Below are 22006 nucleotides of genomic sequence, written 5' to 3'. Positions count from 1 at the left end.
TTGGGAGTAATTCTTGCTTGTAAAAGACACATCAAGCTCAAAGCAATGCTGTTTGAAATCCTGCCTGATATTTACGCATATGTAAAAATTTGGAAAGCAAGGGTGACGCGAGAAGCAAACAAGTATTTCTACAGAAAGTGTTGTCCTGTTCCCGCTCCCTCCAATCTGGAGCTTGCTGGAGTAGCCTTCTTGTCTGCAAGCTAGTGCTCCTGTTTCTCACCCCACATGAAGGCTTCACTGTCAACTCTCCTAATGATCAAGAATTCAAACACTAGGGTAAAGTCACTGCCTGGTCAGGAGAATGCTGGAGCTGATGGGGGAGGGAGGGCAGTACTTTGAAGCAGCTGTAGGACTTACCTAGCCACACACTCATCAGGGAGAACACGCAAGCCCAGGACTTGGTTCTGAAGGTGCATGAACAGGGAAAAGTTGACTAAGGAAGTCTCTCGAATTAGGAGCATTCCACTAAGATATGTCAGTTACCTTCCTGCATGGACCAAGGAGCAGCTACCAAATGCTGTTAAGATGACTCAGATGGGAGGAAGGTCCAGTAGTCCACATTAACAGAAGGAAGTGTCAGAGTTGGGGTAGCAGGTGGTGGGAGAAGTGGTTAAAGCCTCAGGATGCTGGACGGGATCTGCGGGATGACTCCTATCCCATCACTAGGAGGTGATACAAATCACATCTCAGTGGTTAAAATAACAAGCAATTTATTAGAATGTAATCATCGCCAAGGTATATATATCCATATGCTGGTATGTAGACCGATAAATACTCTCTTACATGAGTATATCACAGTTGAGATTTAAATAATTTTTTTAAAAAATTAAAATACAGTCATTATACGGAAAGGAATTTGATTAGAAATTACAAAAAAAACCCTCAAGACTCCAAACATGATAGAGAAATTTCTGGAATTAGAATTCTTAAAATCAATTTATCCACGCATAGTGGAGCACACCTCTAAAGCCAGCACCATGGAGGCTGTGGCAGGAGGATTGTTGTGTGTTTGAGACCAGCCTGGGCTACAAAGTGAGCTCAAATTCAACCTGAACTGCATACCAGTAAAGACAAAAAAAAAAAAAATCACTTTAAAGATTGATAGACTACTATTTTGTCCTTATTGTAATTTTATCCAAAAGTATGTTATCCTTCAAGTGTAATAACAAGCCAAGATTTTGCAACTTTTCCAAGGCACATTTTGTATCTTTCTATTCTTGGAGTTATAATTTTAATGCTTTGTTGTTACATTAATCATGCTCCCTCACTTTCATACCAATAATTAAAATGTTGTGCTCATCTCACCTTGAAGACAACCTTACCCACACCCCTTTCCAACTGGGTGGTGGAGAATAACAGGATTAGAATTAAAGTACCAAGCTTACAAGTTTTTATATGTTTAATTATGAACCGAATTAAAAGTAATTGCCTTTTTACAAAATTAAGAATAAGGTTGTTTCAGCAATGAAAAAGAACTTTTCTGAATCCCTACAAAAAGGCTAAAGAGCTTTAGAGTTCTTTTCAGAAACTGTAAAATATGCTGTAGTTCATACCTAGACACGGTCCTCTCCCCGCTACAGTCCACAGGGCAGTGAGTTATAGTGCGTTCACTTTGTGGAACACGAGAGGCTGATCTGGTACTGTCTGAGATGCCGATTGACCCTCCCTGGGTTCCTTGGTGGCCACAAGATCTCAGTAAGTTGGGCATGGGTCACATTGCTTTCATTTTCAAAGAATAAAGCTCACGTTCCTTCCATTTAGATATTAAACTTCAAACGGGTTATAAAAAGAAAGCAAACAAACTTCCAAGAAAATTTTAAATTTTTGATCAGAGAAATGAAGCTATCACAGATGTATATTTTTAATTTAAAAATTAGAGATTTTAAGAGAAGTGATATGCAAAACCACATTAGCCACAATCCTTAACTTCCTTCAGAACTTTGAGTATAAAAAATGTGGAAGACTATTTTTCAAGAAGTCATAAAACTTTAGATTTAAATTAAACTATAAAATGATCTAGTCAATCCTTTCATTTCAGAAGTGAAGTAATTAAACTGCTAATTTCCAAAGCTGTCGGAGTTCCCTGAACTGCTTGTGGGTTACTCCACTCACCCTGGAGCTTTAGCATCTTCTGTGTCATCCTAGGTGTCCATTTCTATTCAGGATCTATGGTGGCTTACATGGACATCCATGTCACTAGAAAAATAAGCATCTGTTCTGAGTAGATTACTTCAACCAACCCACTTATGCTCACCCAATGGCTTCATGACTATTTTCTTTAAAGCAAATACTTCCCCCCTGGATGACCCATGTCCGCCCTTGCCCCATGACTGGGTCAGTAGGACATGGTCAGAACTTGAGCCTCTACTTGTCCTTTTGCTTTGTACAAAACACACAACTGTCCAAAATGAGGGCACTCTCTGTATGTATCATTTGTTCATCTTGATTTCATATGAGGTTGACCCCTCCACTTCTAATAGTAGGAAATTTACCATTGCAAGAATCTCCATTCCCCTTTTAGTGACTCAGTAAATCTAGTGACTCTGCTACCAGATGTTCACAGTTATTGACATTCCGGTGAGTATTCACTGGTAAAAATACAGAATTCAGGTACATCACATTTTTATATTAAATCTATACCATTTGCAATTTCACTAATTTTAAAATTGTTACATCTATATCACAAACATAACTTTTATGATCAACTCTTATTCTTAAAATTACTTTTTTGTCTGTAGTGAGGAAAACTAATAAGTCATATTAGAAAAGCTTGTAAAATAAGAAATTGGTTTTTATATAATAGAAGTTTATACCTTTGAAGATATAATTCTCTGTAGTGTGTCTGGTATTTTTGTTTTTGTTTTTGTCTTTCCAGTACCGGTAATCGAACTTACGAGCGTGCACTTGCCAGGCAGGCGCTGTGATGCGGAGCTAAATCCCCAGCCCCACTGTGTCTGTTTTACTGCAAACAGGTTTGTCTTTTTTTGTTTGTTTGTTTTCCGGTACCAGGAATCGAACTCACGACGTTGTGCTTGCCAGGCCGGCGCTGTGCCACTGAGCTAAATCCCCAGCCCCGTGTCTGTTTAGTATGTACAAAATTAAACTCATTTCTTCTTCCCTGTTGTTACACAACTGCATTACTTCTGCATCGTTTCTTGCACTTCTGTAGCTATGACTGCGGTTTAGCAAATAGAATACTAAGGAAGTAAAGACAGGGCCATCCATGTCACTAGAAAAATAAGCATCTCTTCTGAATAGATTACTTCAACCAACCCACTTACGCTCACCCAGTGGCTTTATGACTATTTTCTTTAAAGCAAATACTTCCATTCATCCTCCTGGATTCTCCTTGCTTTGCCTTATTGCTGTACAAATACAATCTACGGACTTTGAAACCACTTAATGAGGAAGGGAAGCCAGAAAGTCTGCTGGAGGAGCTCTGAACCACAGCGGCACGCACAAACACCCAAAGCCAACAGCCTGCCAGGAACTCCGAGTTGCGATTTTCTTTGAGTAACAAATGAACTTTGGCTACATTTGATAAACTATGTATTTTGAGCTTGGTTTATTACAGAAGTTAACATGAATTGGTTTTTTTTGTTTTTCTGGTTTTTCTCTGGTACTGGGAACCGAACTCACGACCCTGCACTTGCCAGGCAGGTGCTTTTGCCGCTGAGCTAAATCCCCAGCCCAACATGAATTCATCTAACACAAAACTCTCACTTAAACTAAAAGTACAAGGTAAAGAACCTACTTATTCAAAAATGAGAGACTTCTTAAGCCATGGAAGGCAAAGAATTTTAAAAGTGTTTAAACATTTTATTGAAGACATGTTTCAAACACATATATTGTACTTTTTATAATCATGTAATATAACCAGAATATTTATAGAGACAAAGAGACAACAGAACTAGATTTATTGGCAGTCAAAGCACATTGAGAGAGGAATGAAGACTTTTGGTAGTAACATCTTGCTTATACTACAGTAAGTTTTGGGGCTTACCTGATGGTATTACATTTTATCATTAAAATATATTTTGAGATGTTACTTTGAAATACGTAAATGAAAAAAGTGATACTGAGCACAGCTCTATTCTAAATAAACACATGAGCCACATATATTATAATTTCATTCATTTCAGAAATGCTATGAATCTCATCTGAAATTTAAGAGATGTCATCTATTTTGAGTGCTAACATTTTTAAACTTCAAAATATACATTTATCCTCTCGATAAATTTAACAAACAGGTTAACATTTCACAGAATTCCGGGCTGCCATTCAACTCAATGCATGGTCATAAGAAACACATTTTCTCTCCCAAGTTCATGCTGGCCACTTTTACAGAACTTCCTTTCTCTAACTTCTTCATATTCTCTCACTAATTGAAGATACTCAGAAGAAGGTGAAGTTTGTATATATATAATCAAGCACTTAGACATAAAGGGTGAAAGAACAACATTTAAATATGAATACTTAAAAATATGATCAAGGCCAAGTTTAAATTTATGTAAATATGCAATAAATACATGTCTTCCAATAACCTTGTAATAACTTAGTGTTGACTGTTTAAACACATCAACCACCATTGTACTAAGCAATTCAATTCCAAAATTAAGTTTTTACATACAATAGATGATAGGAAAGGGAAAGAAACTGCTCAAAGGAAGGAATGACTGGGATGAGGGAAAGAAGAAAAAAGAAAGAAGGAAGGAAAAATATAAACAAAAAAAACAACAAAAAAAAAACAAACAAAAATATATATATGAATAGCCACGATCACTATTGCTGATGTCTGATGGTGTATTGAAATGAACAGTTAATGCTTACAATTTTTTATGTTCTGATTGATTTTGCATGCTTATGTCTGGTGGTCTGTGCAACTGATTTGAAGGTAACAATATGCAATGGAATTACATTTTCCACAATGGTGAACTCCTACCATTTTGTCTACTGAAACTGTATTATCTCTAATATTTTATTGAAGAAGTATTATTTTCTTATTCTCTTTAATGGTTTGAGCAATCTTTCATTCTTGCATCTTTTAATCTGAGCAATGTAGTTGAGGATAGCGGTATGTATTGTAACAACCGCTGTTGATTCGTATTATTTTGTCTTGAGACCCTGTATCACTGAATGTTCTTGCTTTAATTTGTTTATGTTTGTGATACTGCTGCTGTTCTATTTCTCTGTTTATTTTTTTCTCATTTACTACTCTCTTTAAAATAAAAAAATAAAAAATAAAAAAACAAAATTAAGTTTTTAACTGAAACAATAGCTTTCAAATATTGCAGTATATTTTTTCTCAATATAATTAATGTTAAATTAATTTTAATACCAGAGTATCAATAATATAGTGATATTTAATATCAGTTTTCATAAAATGTATAGATGGTTTTGCAAAGGTGTCTACTCATTTTAGTGTAAATAGGCAATGACAGAAATTTTAGGGATCTAAATTCCTTTCTTCCAGTACCTAAATAAAAGACTTTCATGGACACTTTCTTTGAGCTGAGTAATAGTAACAATTTTTTTCCTTTTTTTTATTTTTAAGAAATAAGGAGATACTAGAAAACAGAAATTGCCTGGTTTTACGTTCATACTGAAAGCAGTTTCTAAAAGGGATATATATGTGCTGCTGAAGTGAGCATGCAGTTTCTAAAAAGGAAACATGTACTTTTTTTGAAACTGGACATGTGCTTTAATTTAAATTTTACATCTTTTGTACACATTTTTGTGAAAATAAAATTAATTCATCATCTACTTTTCATTCTAGGCAGAAGATTGCTTCTGCGAGAAACAAAGTAAGCTTCATGTATTTGAGTTGTGCTATTTTCCCAGGCCCTGTGTTAGCAGTGAAGCTAACTGCCTAGCATTGCAGCACCATGAGAGCATTATAACAAATGTTTACCATCTAAATGAATGCAATAGTTTACAACAAGAAATATGAGATGGGGATTTCAAATGTCTTGGACTAATTCTTATAAAAATAATGAAAATGTATTAAAATGGAAATCTTTATTTCTTTCAAGTTACAGAGCCAAGACAAATTTGCCTATAGTATCACTAATTGTCAACAAAAAATTAAATATACTAAAGAACAGTAAATATCCAATCTCTGATCTTTAACCTTATGACAAAAATATTCAATCTCTGATTTTTAACCTTATGAGCAATTTATCAGCACCTTTAAACTATATTATTAATTAATAATCTGGTACACTTCCTTTGTGTCATGCAAGAATTCCTCTTTCTTTCTTTCTTTCTTTCTTTCTTTCTTTCTTTCTTTCTTTCTCTTTCTTTTTTCTTTCTTTCTTTCTTTCTCTTTCTTCTTTCTTTCTTTCTTTCTTTCTTTCTTTCTTTCTTTCTTTCTTTCTCTCTAGCTGGTTTCCTTATGTTGCCCAAGTTGAACACAACTTCTGGCCCAATGTGATCCTCTTGCCATATCTTCCTAGGTAGTTGAGTCTAAGGGTGTGTACCACGAAAAAAAAAATTTGAGGATAACATCAGGCATTATTTTATTCATTTTATGGAACCCCTCATGATGAAGACATTTTTAACATCCCCATTGTTACAAACAAGGGAAATATAATTTTAATTTTTTAACAATCATTTATTAAGTATCTCCACTTGGCCAATCATCCTTCTTAGCAATTTAACAAATATTAACTCAATTCTGAAAGGAATGCTTTGCCTTTGATACTATTATAATTTTCACTTACCAGCAAGGAAATCGAGGGAAGATTGAGAGGTGTGGTTGGGATTCAAGTCCGAGGACTCTAGTTCTAAGATAAAGAACACAAAACTAAGAGTTGAGGGTAAAAAAGAAAAAGATTTCACCATCACTCAATCTCTAGTAGTCAGTACACCCTCAGAAACAAGCACGGCTTGACCCTGGTGAGAAGCACACCTTACAGAAGAATCCTTTTTCCCTCCGGATGTGCCCGGCTCCACAGACTGCAAATCCGTGTGCTAAGCCAGGAGCACACCTGGAAATGCGCGTCTGCTCCGCACCCCGCTATGCGTGACATTCCAACCTGCGCAGCCCAGGAGCTGAAGGACGGTCACTGCAGCTTTTGAGGGCTGTGAGCTGAGCAGACGGATGCAAGATTTAATAGCCATGCAGGGCTTTTGGATAGCACAGAAGAGGGACTTAGGGGAGAAGGAGCACTGCAGCCTAAAGATGGAAATCTAAGACCAAGGGGGCCGCGTATTTCTGTAGCACCATACTGTTTCTGCAGAATTCTTTGATGACCAAATATTTAAATGAAAATATCAGTTGCTACGTTATGATGGTGTATTTTCCAAAACTGGAGCAAATATTTTATTTCACATTTTATAAACTCTTAGCAGTTCATAATTCATAAACTCCAAATAGAAATCTGTTCTTTGTGTACCCACTTACCTAGGAGCCTACAAATGTACAGGCTACACATGTTTATCTAGCCCTCACCCCAAAATGCACGTTACTAATACTTGCATGATAGTACTCTTTTTAAGAGACTTATAGAAAATGTGCAGACGAAGGTTGAAGAATACACGGCCGTAACACTGCAAAAAGAAAGGAAGAACTATTTCCTCACAACGGTATTTTATTTGTTGTTTTAAATTTGCAAAGTGGTAACTGTCCAAAAATATTTACAAAATTTTTGAAATGTGGAAGTGTCTTTGTATTTAAGAATAGCTATCTGAGAATTCTGTATAAAGAAATACTGGGATCTCATGCTATTAATTTACTGGCAGTCATTTCAAAAATAATACCTTCAGTGGTTTCAGACTCTTTCTGCTGTCTGCTTTTTAGATCCAGCACTCTGGGTAAATAAACTTCCTAAAACATAATAGGCCAACAAGCTCAAGGTACTGCACTGCACTCAAGGTTGAAAAATGTTGATATGAAATTTTGACAGCTGAATTGCCCTTTCTACACATCTTTCCTTTACTGCCACATAATATGTCTTAAATTTTCCTACATATTCCATCATGTCAATTCATTTCATTCAATATCTCACAGTTAAAAGAAAAATAATATGTCATTTGACCTGAAAAATGCTTCCAATTTCTAAGGAACATGACTGCAGAAAAGAATCAATACTACATTGGCCTTTAGCTTAGTAGGATCAGTTGAAGATAGAAAATAAACATATCCAGAATCACCAGAAAAATTAAGAAACTAAAAATACAAATTTACAAGGTCAAAATTTTTTGCCAAAATAAAACTCAGAAATAACTATCTGTTCACTCAATGTTAATATATCTGAATTTTAAAGACCTCTTAAAACTTAGATAAATGTGACTAAAAGTAATAAATGGTTGTTCTTAGCCATGCCAGGGCACAAAATCTATAGTATTTATGACAGGAAAAGTTAATACAGAAAAAGTTAAGGAACCTTCCATACCATACTGAAGAGTTTTCTTTCTTTCTTTCTTTCTTTCTTTCTTTCTTTTTTTTTTTTTTTTTTTTTTTTGGTACTAGGAATCAAACTCAGGACCTTGTGCTTGCCAGACAGAAGCTGCACCACTGAGCTATATCCCTGGTCCCTGAAATGTTTTCCATTTGATCATTTTTAAAAAGCTCTTCTAGTAAAAGTTCACAATCATATGAAGTTGAAATGGAAATCTGACCTGATCTCACTTTGTAAAAACAATTTTCAGTTCTGTACAAGAAGAAATCAACTACAAAGCTTACTCCGATTCTTTTATACTCTTAAAGTGTGTTTGTTTGTTTTGCTGTTTGTGGGTTGAAATTAGTGTCTTCCCAGTGAGATGTATTCTTAGCCTCTTTTGTTACTTTTTTAAATCTTGAGACAGGTCCTCACTAAGTGACTAAATTGCCCAGACTGGGCTCGAACTTGTGATCCTCTCACCTCACCTTCCCATATTTGGAGGATTATAGGCAGGTGTCACCATGCTCAGTAACTGTGCAGTTTAGCTGTGCAGTTAAACACATCTGCATGGTTAGGAGGAATACCTGTCTTCCAAAATTTTGACCTTTCACAATTGATTCTGGTATATCAGATGAAAAAATATTTATTTAAGAATAACAAACCATAACTATTTATTGCTACTTAGCACAAAAACCTAAGACTAGAAGAAAATGAGCCAAGCTGTCTATATATCAACAACAACAAATGTCTGTTTAGGAAAAGATAAAGTATTCACCACGTGACTCTCATGCTATCATTTCAATAAGTTGTGTAAAATTTAAGTGTTGGAAACTAAGCCCCAGTGTAACAGTGCTGCTAGTTGGGATCTAACGGAAGGTTTTTAGGTCATGAGGGTTGAGAGGACCAGGGCCTTGGGTTACAGATAGACATACTACTCATTGGTACTAGATCATTGAAAGAAAAGGTTTGTTCCTGTACTGTTTGATTGGTTTTTTGTGCCTGTCTGCTATATTATGAGCTACTTTGAAGATAACAATGCACAATGTGCTGAACGTTGTTCCTCTCTTACAATCCTGTTTTGAAATTTTGTGCCATTGTTTTTACTGTTTATTTTTCTTTTCTTTTAAAAAAAAATCTGTGGAAAGGCCTGCAGCGGCCGTTCACTCCCTTTTTGTCTCCTGCCTTACAACTGTCCTGTGTCTGCTCCCTTTTGCTCTTCTTCCTGCCCATAATGGGTTGCAGCTGCAATTGTCCTACTCAAAACTAAGGTCAAAATGTGACTGTCAGCATGGTGGTATTGGGAGGGAGGTGTGTGAGAGGTGATTCTATAACTGAGAGGGATTAATAACATCCTTGCAGGTCTGAGTTTGTTCTTATGAGGTGAGATTGTTACATGGTGAGTCTGTCCCTCGGGCTTGGCCTCATTGTGGGTCATCCCTTGGCTTTGGCTTGAGTTGGAGCACCACGAGACACTTGTTACAGTCAATGGGCTTGGACTTTCTAGCCTCCACAGTGGGAAGGTAAAATTAATTTCTATTTAGCAAAAGGGAACAGATCAAAAAAAGCTATTGCCAGGTGCTCACATGTTAATTTTGGTCTTCTAGCCTCCAGAAATGTGAGAAATAACTTTATGTTCTTTAAAAATTGTCTGTTCTTTTAAATTCTGTGACAACTGCACAAAAAGGATAAAGAGACTCCACAATATACATAATTAGGTAATATTAGAAGTATATATTTTCTTTTTGATATCATGTGAATATACACCGCAGTTTAAAAAGAGCCATGTGTTTAATGATACATACAACTACATTCTGAAGCTAAACAATTGGAACAGTATATGATGATAAAATTTTAGCAAGGCTATTTAAAAGAACTATTTTATTACAGAATGGTATAATCTCTGATGTCATGATATCACAATTTTTAAAACTCAGTCTATTTTTCTGTAATTCTAAAATAATACATTTTTTCATATTGAAGCAACAAATTTTAAAAATGTCCCACTTATCAAACATGACTGCAAGTTAAAACTTGATCTTTTAAAAAACTTTTAAATAAAAGTCCATTTGAGGAAGCTTGTGTTTAAACATAAGCATATCAATAATTACATTAAATATTAGTGGTCTAGACTCCCATTGAATGGAAGAGATTGACAGACTGATTACAGAAATAATGAAGACTCAACCATATATCACTAAGAAACTCATTTTAAGTATAAGGGTACATCTAAATTGATGAAAAACATCTTAAAAGACATAAATAATTAAAACTTATTTAACAGTGATGGTCAGTATACAGAAGTATTATAACCACAACAATATTTAGCAGCTTGATATGAAGAAATATTTTGATAATACTTCTTTACATTCAAAAATTATTGTCATCTAAAATACAATCTTAAAAATAAAATTTAGGATATATAAACAAGCATACTAACTATATAAATAAGGGTTGTACATGCCTATATATTATTTAAATATTATTTTAACTACAAGACACATTTATTTTAAATTAATTGAATTTTAGTTCCAGAGATTACTTATTTTCTTCCTCAAAACTGCACATATGAATGTCATGGAATGCACATACATATGAGTTCTAATTTATAACTGGTAAGCTCTACCACAGGGGGTGGTAACATGGTCTTGCCTTCGAGTTCATCAGGGATATGTGTGATCCAGCAGATGCCCCATATTTAACATCAGAGAACCCCAGAAATCAGAGTAAGAGATAAGAGACTACTACCATGGATCTAGTTGTAAGAACAAAGTAGCATCTCCATGTGAGTACTTTCATAACCTACAGTTTTATAAGCATAATATTTACATACAACATCAGCACATCTTCCTGTATACATTAAACCATCTGTAGATTGCTGTTGGCTATTGGCACAGTATAAAAATATGTAATTAATATTCTACTACATTTTTAAGGAATAATGACAAACGAGAAAGTCAATATATTTTCATACAGACACAAGTTTTTTTCAGTATCAGCATCGGTTTTACTTTTTATGTTAAAGAAAAGAAAAATAAACAATAAAAACAAGGGTACAAAATTTCAAAACAAGATTGTAGGAGAGTAATATTGGTTAGTACATTGCATATTGTTATCTTCAAAGTAGTTATTCAGATTACAAGATACAAGTATGAAAAATTGATCAAACTAAATAGGCATAAACCTGTACTTTCAACACATTAATAGCCTTTGGCAGTATAACTATCTTAACTATCAAATACATTATGTATATATATTTTTTCCTTTTGTCTTGTTTCTTTTTTCCTTTCCCTTATTTCATTATTTTTTGAATCCACAGACACAAAATAGCAGATATAGAGCAAACAGTCCTATAATTTTTACTTTTCTTCTTATGTATTTATCATATTCTACTTGTCTTCATAAGCAGCAATTTCATTCAACGAGTTGCTCAAATACAAATGACAAAGATATAAATTGAAGGATTTTTGTATGATGGTGATATCCCCAAAATCATACACCATTTAAAACATTTTAATGAATTTATTCATTTTTAGAAATAAACATCAAAATACAGAGAAAGAGGAAAATAAGATTGATAATCAAGGTTCTTCTAGCTGTAGTACTAAGAACTCAAGAGGGAAGAATGATTAAACAGAAACTATATTAACTCTCACGTATAGTGTGTGGAAACATATGCTATTTAACGTTTAGTCAGTTAAAACACAAATAGATATAGAAATATAGAAAGAAGTGAACAGAAGCTATATTGTGAATGTACACACTGATGTTTACATGCTAAAATTTAAGCACCAAAACTTAATACAGTTAAGTCACATGGATGGAGCCCTCACGGGTGAGGTAAATCCCTTATCACACAAGCATCATCGTATGATTGTCCTCACTGTTTCTCCTCTTTTTCCTCCTACCACATAAAGACAAACTTAAAGCTCCACCTTAAAAGCAGATACCAGGCTCTCACCAGGCACTGCCCTCCTAGCATTCTGACCTTGGACTTCCCAATCTCCATAACTATAAGCAATTAACTTATGTTCTTCATGAATTACTCAGCCTTAGGTGTTCTTATGCCACTAGAAATAGCTTAAGACCAAAGATGAACAGAAAATAACACATTTGTTAGAATGGAAGTTAGACTATGACTGATGTTCAAATTGTGGAGTTTCTCAAGAGAAGACATGTTTATAATGTGATTTCAAAGGGAGAAAAGCTGTGAGGGCAAAGAGTGCAGCCATACAAAGTGCTCATGCACGTGACTGGTGAACAGAACTTCATAAGTAACATTTCACCTTGGTGGAAAAAAAGTATATTACTTTCTGCCTCTAAACCTCTCACTGACTGTATGTATCCTCAACATGAAAATAACATTACTCTGTTCAACAAATGATGAAAATCACACATAGAAAAAGAGTATATATACTATTTGCAAAATAGTGAAGGAGGTTTTTTTCTATACTAGTGTGATTATAAACTTTGTGAGAATTCATACTTCAATAAATCTTTGTGAATGTTTTAGTTATATACCAGTTTGGAAACTATATTCTTATTAGTAGAATAAATAGATTTAAATAAGATTTACGTAAAGTGCACTTAAAGAATTACTTATTCACAATAGCGTGTACCCAATAGCATGGCAGCAAAATAAAAGATGCCATGAAATCTTAGCTACCTGAAAATATAAAAAGCAGTCTCAGCTACTTTTGACCCAATTTTCTCAGCATTTTATAAACTTTGAAAATATTAAACAATATTATTTCAAGGGCCTTTGTGAAGGATTTCTTTTGTATGCAGAAGTGGAGTATGGTGTTCAGTAATCATTCAAGCTTTCTAAAATAAAAAGATTAAAATTCAGAGAAGAGGAAATGCAATTACAAATATGTACTATTGAATGAATAAAGCATTTGAGAACTCAATAAGAGTTTAAAATCCTCTCTAAATATTCAGTTAGAGTCAGTTATTGCCTTACCCTTGCTATTGCTGCAGTTGCTGAAAACAAATTTATCACCAGAGTTTAGTGACTATGTCTTAATCATTATATATCTAGGGCTATACTAGTCATACAAACCAAGAAATACTGGAGTTTTGAAAGAAATTAGGTCCCAAGCTGAAGAAGGACTAGGCTAGATCTCCTAGCCCCAATTAAATGACAAAGCAGAAGACAAAGGTAGTTAAATGTTATTGTTGACATTTTCCATTTATGTCATACTTAACCCCATCATAAAGAAGAGAATAAAAATAATTATAAAACACACCCTAGGAGTCTGGATTCTTGCCACCTACTTCATTTCACAGCTGGTAAATGAAGCTCATTATTTAATTAGCCAGTGCTGCTTTTGAGATTATGAATTATGCTTTTTTCCCAATTAAACCTTAAATATTTCTAATTAGAATGGCAATAAGAGAAAGGGTAGCACATTCCTAATAAGAAACTATGGAATCAAATGACATGGATATAGCCTTTATATTACAGCATGCTCTTTCTGTGGCTATGTTGTGTTATAACTGTGAATAGTAGTATTATGGTAGATAAAAAGCAAAATAAAAGCCACCTTATATTCCTACAGAACATAAGGTATGGTCCATATAGGATAAAGGACCAGTGCTTCTATAGAGGATATGCTTCTATCAGAGAGAAGATGAGCACAACAGCTAGAGTATGACCACAATCTAGCTGTTTATATTTTATAAATCCATGGAAGATGCAGCATAATTGTGCCTTCCCTTGATCACTAATAATTTAATGTAGAGAAGGACATTCTTTAGTTAGAGAAAGCACTGAGGGCACACAATGATTTGCTTATTGTTTGTTTGGGTTTCTTAAGATAGGGTTCCAGTGTACAGCCCAGGCTTGCCTTGAATTTAGAATCTTCCTGGCTCTCCCTTCTGAGTGCTGAATTACATGTGGAGAAGGACATTCTTTATTTACTCTTTTGAAGTATTGCCTCAGGCCTGATCAGGCCATATGATTGTTTAGTTCTGGAGGAAGTCCAGCAAAACCATTGGTGGAAAGGAACAGATTGCAGAACCTGTGTCCTTGTGGAAAGCCCTGAGGTCAACACTAAATGCTTTGCTGAGACATGCTGAAGGAGTGAAAACATGATGGCTAACTAAGTCAAGTCTCATTCCTATCATAATTGAGTTGTATTGTCCTTGTTAAAATGTTTGATATCTGCCCTTTTGCCCAGCTGCTTCCTTTGTTTTTCTCAAGAAAAGATTACCGAGATTGGTAGTCGAAGCTGAAGTCCAAGAAGCTGTAAGCCCCCTGATCCCAGAATTTTATCTCTCATTTTTCTTTTTTCTCTTGCTTTTCTTTTCATCCCTCGTTCCACCTTGGCACCTGTCACCCTGGACAGAAATGGAAAATAGAACAACAATGTATTGTTTGTAAGGTATGGGTCTTTCTTATTATTTTAAGAGTGACAAATGTATGCTATAACTAACCATGCATGTACACATCTGATTAATTAGAATCATGATCTTGGAATAACTCCTCAGATCAATTAGTTCAGTTCCTGTCTCTCCACATTGGAAAGGAGAAATCACACATGTTGGCCACCTTCCAAACACAAAGTGTTAGGTATTTACGTTAATTATATTTTGATCATGAGATACGAAAGAATTTTCATGCTTTTAACACTTTCCAAGATTCGTAATATGTGACTACTGACATCTAAGTATAAGTTAATCAAATAAGCTCTGGACACGCAGGAAAAAAATGTGAGTAGAAAGACCATAAAATGCAATTATTACAAAGAGAAAATGAAGTAAGAATAAAATGAGAAAAATCTCTAGGCCAAATATTATGTTCCTTATGTAGCTATTCCAATAAAAATAGCCTTGCATTGAAAGAAAAACAAACACATACATAAATGGAACATGTTAAAGAAGCCACAGATCTAGTCATACAAATATACTCCATTGATTATTGACAAAGATGTAAAAACAGTTCAATAAAGGAACATTATCCAACTAAACACATGATTCTGGTAAAAAAAGACTTCCATATGTGAGATGTTGACTCTCATCTGTGTTATAACTTGTACAAAAAGGAAAAGAAAAATTAATCATGGATTTAAATATAATATATAATTTTAAAAACTAGTAAAAACAGGATGTAATTATTACTATTTAGCCAAGTCTAGATAGAGTTCTTAGATTTGAAAGAAAAAGTATAATCTCTTAAGGAAAATATTGATTAACAAATCCTCATTGTATTTTAAAACATTATCGTCCTCAAAGAGTTTTTTAAAAACATGGAAAAGGTTTAGAATATAGCTCAGTGATAGGATAATTTCAGAGTGACTTATTCGATAGCACTACAAGAAGAAGAAAAAGAAAAAGAAGAGTAGGAGGAGAAAGGAGGAGGAGGAAGAAGAAAGTGGGAAGGGAAGGAAAAGTGGAAGACAGAGGAGGAGATGGAAAAGAAAAAAATGAAGGGGAGGGTGAGAGAAGAAGGGATGAGAGCAGCTTCAGCCTAGTTGGATATATTTCCAAACAACTAATAGAAAAGTTTGAAATGCAACCATAAAGGTGAATTAATTAGGAAGTGGGAAAAGGACATGAAGAGGCATTTCACCGAAAATGATACAGGGACCGGAAACAGAAACATGAAAGAAAATCTATACCATTAACCACTAGATAACTGCAAATTAAGGCCCCATGGAGCTATCACTACACACCTATCAAAATGGTCACAGTCAATGAAGGTGACAAATACTGACAAAGATGTGAAGAATCTCCATCACTGCTGGTAGGAATACAAATATCAGTCAATCTAGAAAGCAGTGTGACAGCTTCTTGTAAAATAGACGATTGCCATGTGAGTCAAAAATTATATCTCTGCACATCTATCCCAGAGAAATGAAAACTTGATCATACAAAAATCTATACATTAGTGTCCCTGGTCATATAATTTGTAAAATAGAAAACAGAAATCAACCCAGGTGATCCTCACCAAGCAGTGGCTGAGCAGACAGACCTGGGGCAGTGCACACATGTATTACTGACTTTCCTCATTGCTGGGACAAATTACACAATACCCATATCTTAAAGGAACAAAGGTTGATTTTTAAAATTTCATTAGTATGTGTTTGCAGTACGTAATGTTTATGTTGCTCCTGTAGGTTTGGTCCATGCACTTAACGCATCTTAATTCCCGTCTTCATCCCCTTCTGTCTCCTCACTTCCCACTCCTTCTATCTCTTGATCCCCTTGCCAATGATGAAGAACCTACTCCTTACTTCCCACTATCTGTCTTTTATTTTGCCCATTATTTATAATTTGGTTCCTTGGATAAGAGAAACCATGTGATACTGAGCTTGTGTGTCTCCTTTAGTATACTTAACATCATGATCTGAAGGTACACCCACTTTCCTACCAATGATGCAAGTTTATCTTTCCTTATGACAGACTATTGTACCATTGTGTGCAAATATTGCATTTCTTCATGCATTCATCTGTTGATGGAAACACAAGCTGCTTCCAAGATTTAGCAGTTGTGAATTGTGCTGCTATAAGCATGGTATGCAAGTAATAATGAATTATGATGTCTTTAAGTCTACCTAGAAGGGGAAGAAAGGTCAAATAGAATTTCTAGCTTTAGCTGTTTGAGGACTCTCCATGATTTTGATTTTCATGATGGTTGTATGAGTTTACCTTTCCACCAACCGTGCAGAAGTGTTCTTTCTTCCCTTCAGCCTCACCAACGTTTGTTACTAATTGATTTCTTGATAGTGGTAAATCTTTCTCGGGTAAGGTGGAGTCTCAGTGTTGTTTAAATTTGTGTTTTTATAATGGCTAGCAATGCCAAACATTTCTTCATGTATTTATGGGCCATTGTACTTCTTCTGCTAAAAAGTGTTAATTTGTTCCACTTGCCCATTTTTGATTGGGTCTTTTATTTTAGGGGATCTAATTTTTTGAGTTATTTATATATGCTATATTTTAGTCCTGAGACTTTGAAATTGGTGGAAAGTTTTTCCAATTCTGTAGGTTTTCTTTTCATGCTTTGGGTAGTTTCTTTGGCTGGGCAAGATGTTTTTAATTGGAAACATTCTCATTTGTTGATTCTCAAAACTATTTCTAGTGCAAACCAGGTTCTCTTCAGAAAATACTTGCTCATATCCACAATTTTAAGAAAACTAAAGATATGGGTCGAGATTCAATTGTCTCCATGTTGGTAGCCAGTTTTCTCAATACCATTTAGGTAGGAGGCTGTCTTTCCATGCATGTTTTTGGTTCCTTTGTCAAAGATCAGAGAATGGTATGCGCCTGCAGTTATTTCTTTATCCTGTTCTGTTCCATTCATCCACATGACTGTTTTTGTTCCACTACTGTGCTGTTTTATCACTGCAGTTGTGCATGTCCCATCTCTTTTTCTTAGAAATCCCAGGCAGCCTTGTAACACGATGTTAATTCCAGGATTGTGAAGCCTCTTGCTTTGCTCTTTTTACAAAAAATAGCTTTTGCTGTTCTGGGTCTGTCCTGGTTGCATGTGAGTTTTAGGATTGTTTCCTCCGTTTCTGCAAAGAATGAGCTTGGTATTTTGACTGGGATTGCACGAAATCCGTACATCAGTTTTGAAAGTATGGCTCTTCTGACTATAATGAATCTGCCTATCCAGGAACAGAGGGTATCTTTTCATTTCTAGATGTCCTGTTTGATTACCTTTTGCAGATTCCTGTATTTTTGGTTGTTGAGATCTTTTTTCCTCTCTTAATTAGGTTAATTCCTAAATATGTGATTTTTCTTGACACTATTGTGAATGGTATTTTTTTCTAATTCCTTTCTCAGAGTGTTCATTATTGGTGTACAGAAATGTTATTGTTTTTTGTGTCTTCATTGTGAATCCTGTTATACTGCTGACTGAATATTCTCAGAGATTTTTATGAATAATTGTGGGTGTTCTACTGACGGGATCATGTCATTTGCAAATAATAATTTGACTTCTTCCTTTCCTGTACATATCCCTGTTTTTCTTTCACTTGTCTAATTTCTCTTGCTAATATTGTGACTGATATGATAAACAGGAGTAGTGGTAGTGGACATTTTTGTCTTGATCCTGATTTTCGAGGGAAAGTTGTTAATTGGTGATAATAGGTTTGTCATACATGTGTTTAGTCAGATGAAGATAAGATCCTTCTATAACTACTTTTTCTGTGTTTTTATCATGAAAGGAAGGTGGATTTTGTCAAAGGCTTTTACTGTGTTTGCTGAGATTATTGTGTGAATTTTGTCCTTGAGAAAGTGGGGTTTATTTGAGTTATAACCTCAGAGGATTCAGTCCATGGTTAGCAGGCTCCAAGATCAAAATATCGTGACAGACATTTGACTGGGCAAAGTCGATGTGTTTAGTTCATGTCAACATGGAACCAAAGCTGGGAACCAGCCTCATAGGTAAAGGGATCAGGGGCTATATATAGTACCTAAGTTCACATCTCTATGACCTATTCAGACACATCCATAAGTGTTCTCCACATACATTCTATTGGTGAAGAATTTTTGGAGTCGTCAATAGAGGGTCCCATGAACTAACAATCCCTTAAAATTAAGAAAGAACAGGATATTGAGGATATTGAGTTATATGCCTATTATTATTGCAGAAAATGACTGGAAAAGCTTTTCTGTTTTTATGTAATTTATACATTTTAAAGTAACACTGGATTTAAAGAAAGGATCTCATTAGATAAATGAGAACAAGATTTTCAAGTAACTTTCATGGAGTAGACATAATTAGAACATTTAAAAGCATCAGTTCACTTAATTTTAACAAAAACCCAATGAAATGGATGACTTCATCCCATTTGTAAAGATGAAGAAAACTTGATGAAAGCTGCATAGATAATTTCCCAGAACTGGAACATAGACAAGGCTCATCCCTCACACACAGACAAGAGTCTAGATTGCTTTCCTTTAATTGGCCCCGCTGTTCCTTCTCTCCCTGGTGTTATGAGTAAATTTCTCCCCCATTCATTCAATCTTAACTAGATTCCTCTCACAATACTCAAAATACTCCCTCATTTTGAACACACTTATCACATCGTTCCTGAAAAGACGCTTTTTAATTTTTCAGTCAGCCTCTGAACATAGCCTGTGAATACAAAACTTGATAGATGAACATCCAGAAGCAACCACTGTGTGAATTCAGAGCTGACATACCTACAAAATAGTGCAGTACCTACACAAGTGCAAGCTGCTACATACAGATTAAAATCCAAACTCTGCTGGCAGCAGCTGGATAAGCTGCATTATCAGTACAATATTTATAAACAGTACAATATTTTGATTGGGAAAATATTGATCCTCAACAGAAGCTCAGATTCAAAGAAACTAGAGACAACTCAAGAATTTCAGAGAAGAGGGAGTTTCTTGTCATTTTCTATCTTTCATTCCTTTTTCTCTTTTGCTCTATCCTATATTTTTAGCATAAACAGAGCCCTCAGTATCTATGAGACTCAGATTTCTTAGACAAAAAGGATAGTGGGAGACTACCTGGACACTTCCGAAGAATTCCCAGGAAAGTGTTTCTAAGTGTTCTACTCTTTTTCATGCAATCAATCAATGAATGCGAGCTAAGTGGCCTATTTCTTTCAAAAAGAAGAAATTCTTAAACTGAAAGATGGTAATCGTGAGAATTTTCCAAATAGAAAAACATGACATCTTCCCTGAGGTCTATTTTTCAGCTCAAATTGTTGAAGTCTATCCAAATTGTAAATTGAGTTCTATGTAAGTCACCTACCATACTGAACATATATTAGTTCTGTACACCCCTTCGGCTTTTCTTAGAATTCCTGAGCAGCTGTAAACAAAGGACAAGCACTCACTCAGTGAAAAGGAATAGTGCACTGGAACCACGTGCTTCTCATCTGGTCTCCCAGAACTTAATCAGTGTGCCTTGCACTAAGTGTACAGGCAAAAACAGACCAGGAAGCCACTGTTTCTGGAACTTTTTCTGAGCCTCTTTTTCCCCACCACTTTATGCAGGAACAGCTGAAGTTCCATCTTATCTCTTACAAGTATTGTTTACTCTGTGTCTCCCCTGCCAGAAACTGAGCTCCAGAACGGTAGAACACGTAGCTACGTACCCTCACCCTTCCAGAATTATGGTGGTGCTTGAGTGTATTTTCTAAAACAAATGCATGAGTTTGTGTTGTACATCAATTTTTATCAAAAGTATATAGACTGAAACAAAATTTCCACCACAGTATGTGTCAAGCAAGATCCAGATGCTTTGTGGGTATTATGTCATTGCATCCTTACAACAATTCTTTAAATTTTATGTTATCATTTTAATTTTTCCCTCTAACCTTTGTATTATGTAGATTGTATAGTTAAAGCTTAAAAGTGAAATATGATATTTTCCCACATCATCCAATGAGAGAGAGAATTCTGACCTTTTTTTTATGTTATTTTTCTGAAGCCAGATAAGTTTGGAGCTTTATTTTAGAAAATCATCTGTACTTCTCCAATCTGAGATCATCTATTAGGATTAAGTACTTCTTTCTGCTAGGCAGGGGGAGGCTAGATCCCCCATAGTTTACACAGTAGTGCTGTGCTAATGCTATGTCTCTTGTAATCTTGTGACTTTGTAGGGAAATACATGTATGTCTGCATTAAAGCAGCTGTTTCTCATGTTGTTATCTTTTGCATAGGAGGCACACCTATAACTGTGCCTTATAGCCAGTCTCATTAACTCAGGGGTCTTGCAAACCAATAGTTACTTCCCTTAGCAAATCCAGAGAGTAGAATCTGCTGATACCAGGGAAATGAAACCCAAATGAGTCTCTTACCCTAGAGTTTCTCTATCTCCTTGTAGAAGACATTCAAGCACTAATCACAGATGAAAGAGATAGATAAACCTAGTATGTAAATGTTTATATCCCTAATGGGAAATCTGTATCTCTCATAATGGAAACGTTAGAGTTCATGATTCAGCATACCCTTTTCCAGGAGGAAGTTACCTAGATAGACAGACAGTCTGTCAAGATCATACTAGGCATCCCAAGACTCAGAATAGTAACAGTACCATTTATTTAGTAGCAGTACCATTTACCAAAGATCAAAAATCACTAGTCAACTATTTTTAGACTTTCAGAGAGAATATATTCTAGAGAATGTTCATGCATTTATCTTGTCATTGCTTTCTTGTTTTCCACACTATTTATTGACACAATTTCTCTCCCACATTGAATTTTTTTAAGAAGCTTGCTCTCATTGTATTTACATATTCCTTCTTACATCAGGCAACAGCAGGGTAAATTTATATCCTATTTTATGATGAATGTTACTTTTATTTGCAAATGATCCAATGATTTCTTTATCATAATCCTGAAAAACTTGAAAATATGCCACTCCAGTGTATTCACTGTTTAAATTAAAGTCACTATTAAAATTCATTATTTAAACTAAAGTCACCGAAAAGCATCATGTTCAAAAAGATCGTTCTGATCTTTCCACTTATTATTTATTATAGTTTATATTCAAAATGCCCTTCTGAAGTCCTGTGTATTCAAAGGTGGATCTTTAGAAGGGTGAGTGGATTGTGGGGGTTTATACTTATCAGCCGATTAATCCATTGTTAAGTTTTGTAGCTGAATATGCTGTTATAAGATGGGTCCCCTGTCTTAGTT

This window comes from Chinchilla lanigera, unplaced genomic scaffold (assembly GCF_000276665.1).
Source record: "Chinchilla lanigera isolate Chin_1 unplaced genomic scaffold, ChiLan1.0 scaffold00075, whole genome shotgun sequence".
In the NCBI taxonomy this organism is placed as follows: domain Eukaryota; kingdom Metazoa; phylum Chordata; class Mammalia; order Rodentia; family Chinchillidae; genus Chinchilla; species Chinchilla lanigera.
This window is presented reverse-complemented; position numbering follows the sequence as displayed.